The sequence below is a fragment of the Myotis brandtii genome, unplaced genomic scaffold, assembly GCF_000412655.1.
Source record: "Myotis brandtii unplaced genomic scaffold, ASM41265v1 scaffold412, whole genome shotgun sequence".
In the NCBI taxonomy this organism is placed as follows: domain Eukaryota; kingdom Metazoa; phylum Chordata; class Mammalia; order Chiroptera; family Vespertilionidae; genus Myotis; species Myotis brandtii.
The window spans coordinates 962,644-970,027 of record NW_005365832.1 but is presented as its reverse complement, the minus strand read 5'-3'; the positions used below and the strand labels follow the sequence as shown (position 1 = coordinate 970,027).

Genomic DNA, 7,384 nt, shown 5'->3' with positions numbered 1-7,384 from the left:
ACAGGTCTTACTATAATAAGGTTTACTGATTTACTACCTTAGATGTAGATTGTAAGTCACAATCAAATTATTCTCTCTCTCCACCTAATAGCCTATGGGCAACTCCCAATGGGAAACTAAAAAAAAAAACTACTCCTGCCACTTAGTTCTGTTTAGTCACTGTAAGCTGGATATGTTTTTACTGTTCAATCTTATACACGTCTCGGTATGGACATGGCCCCTGAAAGTGGAATGATGTGTAATGTTCACTGTTACGAACGCTCAGCAGAGGTCACTCCAGAAGCAGGGAAGGCTGCTGCCGTTCTTTCTTCCTGCTACTCCCAGACCTACTGCCTGCGGTCACCCCAGCATTACCGGGTTGTTTGTTCAGTAGCACGAAGGAAAAGGTGAAGTTGGCTGTCCCCTGATGTCTTTTCATAACACCCCACTGTGCCTGAGGTGTTATCCGGCAATATGTGTTCCATTGACATTTTACTGTACAGAGTTTCATTACATGTTTTCTCTTCAGCAAAAAGGAAAAGGTTAGGAAAACAACTATTCAGTCATAACTGCAATGTACGTTTGTTTAACCCCTCAAAGGCTGTGTAATTCACTTATACTTTTTGAACCATAATATATTTTCCAAGGAAAACAAATAGTATAAATTCTCATAGTAGTAGCAAAAACTAATCAACGGGCACTTCTAAAATCTTTCATCAAAATATGACAAGGCGCCGAAACCGGTTTGGCTCAGTGGATAGAGCGTCGGCCTGCGGACTGAAAGGTCCCAGGTTCGATTCTGGTCAAGGGCATGTACCTGGGTTGCTGGCACATCCCCAGTGGGAGATGTGCAGGAGGCAGCTGATCGATGTTTCTAACTCTCTATCTCTCTCCCTTCCTCTCTGTAAAAAATCAATAAAATATATTTTTAAAAAAATATGACAAGGCTGTTTGTGTGAATTTCATTCATAATTCTCGTGAGAGGGGCTATGAGAAATGACATCAACGAGGCACCACAGGAAGAAGTGACCATTTCTAAGGTGAAATGTGACCATGTGACTATGGCAACATCAGAGGAGGTCAACACTCTGACTGAAGTTACTGGGATTATAAAACAGATCCACCCCAAGAAGTTCAATGCTATTTATGCAACTGACTCACACCTCGGAGGAGCACCCTGACTGAAGCCACAGGGCATGCTCATGGCACCCCTTAGAGCAGTGGTTCTCAACCTTCTGACCCTTTAAATACAGTTCCTCATGTTGTGACCCAACCATAAAATTATTTTATTTTCGTTGCTACTTCATAACTGTAATATTGCTACTGTTATGAATCGTAATGTAAATATCTGATATGCAGGATGGTCTTAGGCGACCCCTGTGAAAGGGTCGTTTGACCGCCAAAGGGGTCGCGACCCACAGGTTGAGAACCGCTGCCTTAGAGCCAAGGCTACCCTGCCCCATTGTATAGTCAGGTTGTGTCCCCAAAATTCACCCATAAGTTATTTGGAACTTTTAATAAAAAAAAAAAAAAAAAAGCCTATAAATGCTGATTCATTCCCAGGCCAATCTACAGAAGCCTATTTAACCTATGGGGTGTCTAAAATGTTTACATCAGTTTTCATTCTTACTTAACTTCCCTTCATAAATGTCTCTTATTAAAAAATGCTTTCAGAGCTCCAATTTAAGATTCCCTACTTCATCACTCCGTAGAGTAATACATGTTCTACACCCCAGGTATTTGTTCTCCTGTATATCAGCCTTAAAAATAATACATCCCTACCCAACCTCCACTGTCTGCAGGAGCACGGAAGAATGGGCCTGGTGTAAAACAACAGGCGTGCACTCCATATGTTGGTCATAAGTAGAACGCCTGCCAAGGGGCTCTGCTTTTAAAATACAGTGCAGGCCTAACAAAATGACCAAAGACTGGAAAGTCTGCAATCCCCTTCTGGAGTCATCCATCTCCATGGGTTCTGATTTGGGGAGGGGGAGGGGCAGAGAATGAAGAACTTACCCAACAAGATTTGGAACCCAGATTCAGACTCCTCTGCCACTCTCTTATATGTTCATATTGTTTCTAAGCTAGCAAGGAGTCACGGATTATGGAGAATCAGCATAAGAGCTCAAGTTCTCCAGTTAAGCAGACACGTGTATGAATCTGCACCGTATCAGTAGCTCTCTGCACCTCCCTTCTCTGCGTTAGAGATTTGCTGTGAGCATAAAGTGATCTAATGTATGAAAGCTCCTAGTTTAAGTCTCATGGTAGGCAGCACTTAATAAGAACGACTAAAATTCCCCTTGCCCTTTGGAGGAGAGCCATAACTTTGCTATGGGTCAACAGGTAACCATGGCACATCGCAGCTCAGAAACCCACCACACCAGCCCCACAATGAACATGACAAAATGAGTCTGGCCATGATATGAAACAATGAGACATGAACAACACTGAAGCCATTACTTTAGCTGCTTCAGCGCAGATCTGAACACCTCATTCCCAGCACCAGAATCTTCATCCCACACACCTATGTCCATGAGATACAAGTGATCATTCTTCTAGAGGATTCTCACTTAAGTAGAATCAAAAGGAAATGAAAAAAGTAGAACCCTTCAATATGTCCCATATAACAGAAGAATAATCGGCCTATTTCAAAACACACATTTGTATCTCAGTTCCCACCATATTGTATAAGGAATAAGCCTACATTACTTTCTATTTCCAAAACATTACAGAGTTATAGAGCTACTAGAGGCCTGGTGCACAAAATTCATGCAGTGGGGTGTCGGGCCTGCACCCTCTCCAATCAGCACCCCTTGGGGGATATCCAACTGCCTCTCGAAATCTGGGACCACTGGCTCCTAACCGCTCACCTGCCTGTCTGCCTGCCTAATCGCCCCTAACCCCTCTGCCTGCCTGCCTGATCGCCCCTAACTGCTCCCCTACTGGCCTAATCACCACTAACCACCTCTGCTTTGCCCCATACCCGGGACCCAAGATTCCCTCCTCCAGCAAATTGCAGGCACCTGAGACCCGGGCTTCCCTCCCTCTGGCCGGCCATAGCCGCAGGGGACCATGGGTGGGCGGCTTCGCCCGGGCCGCAGCCGCAGGTGCCCGGGACCGAAGGGCGGGCAGCTTGTCCCTCTCCCAGGCCACAGGCACAGCTGCTGGCACCCAGGACCGCAGAGCATGTGGCTTGTCCCTCTCCCAGGCTGCAGGCGAAGCCACTGGCGCCGGGGACCGAGGGGTGGGCGGCTTGTCCCTCTCCCGGGCCGCAGGCTGGGTGGTCCTCTTTTCTCTCTCGCGAGCTCATTTGTGCCTGGCTGATCCCCATTCCTCTCTCCCAAGCTCATTTGTGCCTGGCTGGTCCCCATTCCTCTCTCCCCAGCTCATTTGTGCCTGGCTGGTCCCCATTCCTCTCTCCCCAGCTCATTTGTGCCTGGCTGGTCCCCATTCCTCTCTCCCCAGCTCATTTGTGCCTGGCTGGTCCCCATTCCTCTCTCCCCAGCTCATTTGTGCCTGGCTGGTCCCCATTCCTCTCTCCCCAGCTCATTTGTGCCTGGCTGGTCCCCATTTCTCTCTCCCGTGTTATGTGGCTGAGCAGTTCTGGCGTGGCATGAGGGCGTGATGACCATTTGCATATTAGCTCTTTATTATATAGGATAAACTGTAATCCAAAATGTTAAATATTTTAAACATGTAAGTATGATATGAAGTACCCAATAGACAAATGGTTTACTTTCTTAAGTAGAAATATATTCAAATGCAGAATAGTACATAATTGTTAGATATTATCAATTTGCATGTAACTAATGTCATTTTATTTTTTTATTTTTTAAATAAAAATTGTACAAAATGTTAATCAACCACTAATGTCATTTTAAACCACAAGTCATCATGAAGCAATGAAGATGAAGTCTACTGCAATATTGTGGTAACAACAATGCACTTATCAAAACACATACAACATTTATCAGTGTCAATGCTGTCAAAAATAATCACCCAGGGAGCTCTAGCTGGGTTTGCTAACTGGTTAGAGCATCGGCAAGGGTCTCAGATTCGATTCCTGGTCAAGGGCACGTTGTAGTCTCCATCCTGGACTGGGTCTCTCCCTCTCTCTCCCCACCTCCTCCCTCCATTTCACATTCTCTAAAAATCAATGGAAAAATATCCTCAGGTGAGGATTTTTTTAAAATAACACAGGGAAAATGGACAATTTAAAGAGAACCTTGTTTAATTCTCATGTTAAATTTTTTTAAATTTAGGACTGGGCATATAAGTGAAGGAACACAATTATAGTAGAAAGAATATGTGTAAAGATAAATGATGTTATTGTTTCATCAGCTATAAAGGAAATTGTTTTCTCAACTAAACACATGTTTCCATAAATTAGAGAGGGCAAATTTGCTAAAAACATTCCTCTTATTAATATACAAGACAGTCTGTTTTCTGGCATGATAGAGAAATGCACTATTCTGATTCATCTAATATTCAAGTTACTAGAGAATTTGCATTCAATCAATTAGAATAGAAACAATGCCTTAATTGAGCTGAAAATAATTTAATATTTGATGATTCACAATCTTTCAGTGGTTCAGGAATTATCATGAATACTAATCATTACTGCACTAAGGCTATTTGGAACAATATTTAATAGAATGATTAATATAAAATGAACAAAATTCTCTCTGTGAATGTTTCAATGCCAAATAAAAAGCACTCTTGGCAATACTATGAAGAGTGCATTTGCTGTCTATACAGAACATGTGCTCTATATTTCCTATGTAATCTAGACCTTTTTAAGAAACTTCCATTTTTACTACGTTAAAGTAAACAAACCAGGGGGCAGCAGATTCATGTCAACAGAAAGGTCCCTGATATCAGTGAGGGAGCGAAACAGAGCTCTCTCCCCACTGGATGGGAATGAAGGCCTCTGGGAACAGACCCTCGGTACCACCACCTATGACCTACCAGGTTATACTTGACAATTAACTGACCAATCTCAATGACTTTAGACAACCTCCCAGGCATCAAAAATGTTTAGAGCAAATCTGAAGATATAATGTCTGTAAAACTCTAACCAATTGTTATTATATAAAAGGGAAGCTTCAAAGGTTCACCACAGATATGTACAGATACATGTGCTTATACATGCATGGAATATTTCTGGAAGAATACAGAAGAAAGTGTTAACAGCCTTGGGGGTAGACTATGTAAGTGAGTGTGGACTGGCTAAGAATTTTTCCTTCATACTTTTTTTGCAACATTTAATTTTCTTTATCATATGTATATATCACTGTTTCAATAAAACCCAATTTAAATAATAGTAATTCACTTCATTTTCTAGCATCTTTATTCTTAAAGGCCATTTATTAGATGCTTATTTTACTATTAAATAGAGGAAAGATGAGGTTGCCCCCTCTTTTCTTGTCTGCAAAAGAAACTTCAAAACCAAAAAGGCACCATTACCAGCACATGGTACAATTTAGAAAATGCAATTTAAGTACAAGGATTTGTATATTTCCTATACTCCGTTCCTTTTATTTTTTTTACAACACTATAGAGCCCACTGCTTTTTATGATGGTATATTTTAAACTATCTTGTGGTGCTTGTTTTTATACACAGGACCACATTTAGTATTAATATCTTAAAATCCAAATTGTGTTTCCTCCAATACTGTATGATCTCACTTTTATGTAGAATCTAAAAGGAAAAGAAGAAAGATACAGAGAACAGACTGGTAGGGTGGAGCGGTGGGCATCATGGATGAAGGAAGTCCAAAGGTACAAACTCCCAGTTATAAAATAAATAAGTCAGGGGGATCGATGTACAACATGGTGATTATAGTTAATGACATCACATTGCATATTTGAAAACTGCTAAGAGTATAAGTCTTAAAAGTTCTCATCACAAAAAAAGAAAATTCCGTAGCTACATATGGTGACAAATGTTAACTAGACTTATGATGATCATTTCGTATACAAATATCAAATCACACTGTACACCTGAAACTAATATAATGTTGTATGTCAATTTTACCTCAATGAAAAAATATTTTTAAAAAACAAGGAAAAATGTATTTTTCCTAATTGTTATGTGTTTTAAACTTCAAAACAATATGCTTTCTGATCTGTGGATTAAAAGGGGGAAAAGTAATCATATCCTTTCAATCCAAATTCACACCCAGAAAAGAACACTCCGTTTTCACAAGCTAAGAGTCACAAAATAAGAGAAAACTACTACAAGTTATTTGCAACTACCACCTGCTCTTCTTTTATTATAGAAATCTCCCTGTTGGTTTTAAACGTCGGTGTGTCAGTGTTGGGAAAGCCTAGACCATACTTGGCGCTGGGTGCATGTACTGTGGGCGCAGTCTGCCCACACTGGTGCTGGGAGCTCCAATTCAGAGCTTTAGAAAGAGGCAGCATCATGTGGTGGTTACGCAGCTCAGACCTAAACAAGGCTTCTAAATGTATCATCACACCACGTACCTTGAAGAGTAAGTTCCAAGTCCGTCTTACACTATCATCCTTGGCATATATATATGTACACACACATATATACGTATGTACGTGTGTGTGTATATGTGTGTATATATGTATATATATACCAAACTATATAGATAGTTTCATACTGACTGCCCTACCAAAATCGATTTTATTCTCACATGCACATGACTGCTCCCATGCTTTTACGCTAAGAGGCCCTCTCCCAGAGCCCGTGGGAGAGTTCTGACTTCTAGGAGACCTTACCCAGATGTCCTGCATCCAAAAGATGAAATCTCAAACAGGAAACAAGCCCCAGGTGGAAGGAAGACAGAGCGAGAAAGGGAGGGACGAGGCTTATAAAAATTTTGCCAGATGGATGAAGAGAAGCATTTTCCCTGGATGTGGTGGTGACCACCGGCCCGGGATGATGCTGGGAGAGCGACTGCTCTCCGCTCGCGCTCTCCCAGCGCTGACACTCGGGGCCCCGCATCGCTCTGTGCTTTGCCGAACGGTCCACTGAAAACTCTGCCTGCCACCAGGAAAATCCCCGCTTCTTGAGATGTGGGAACCGTTTGACGCTAGAGGGTTTTTCTTTTCACTGGAGTGTAAACTGCATTTCCTTTCATGGGCGGGGGGGGGTAAACTTTCGCTGGAGAGCAGCGCGCAACCCCCCGGGTCTGCATTTCTACTGAATCCTCCCCTTCGCCTGCCATCAACGGTTCAGTGACGCTTTCGGAGAAAATGAGCAAAGATCCATCGAAACGCAAGGACGCAGAGGGGAACTTTTCCTCCACTGCCCAGGGGAAAGTCACTTCTGCTTCTCCGGCCGAGAGCCGAGGCTGCGGACCTCCGGGCGAGGCAGGAAGGTTTGCAAATGAAGGGGGTGGGAGAAAACAATGCCGAGCATCCGGCGACCACC

The 7,384-nt window shown here is 42.6% G+C and overlaps 1 pseudogene; it reads left to right on the top strand.

The window, feature by feature from the left end:
• The first annotated feature begins 207 nt into the window (after positions 1-207).
• The window catches only part of LOC102261497, a 24,080-nt pseudogene continuing 16,903 nt past the window's right edge, over positions 208-7,384 (top strand).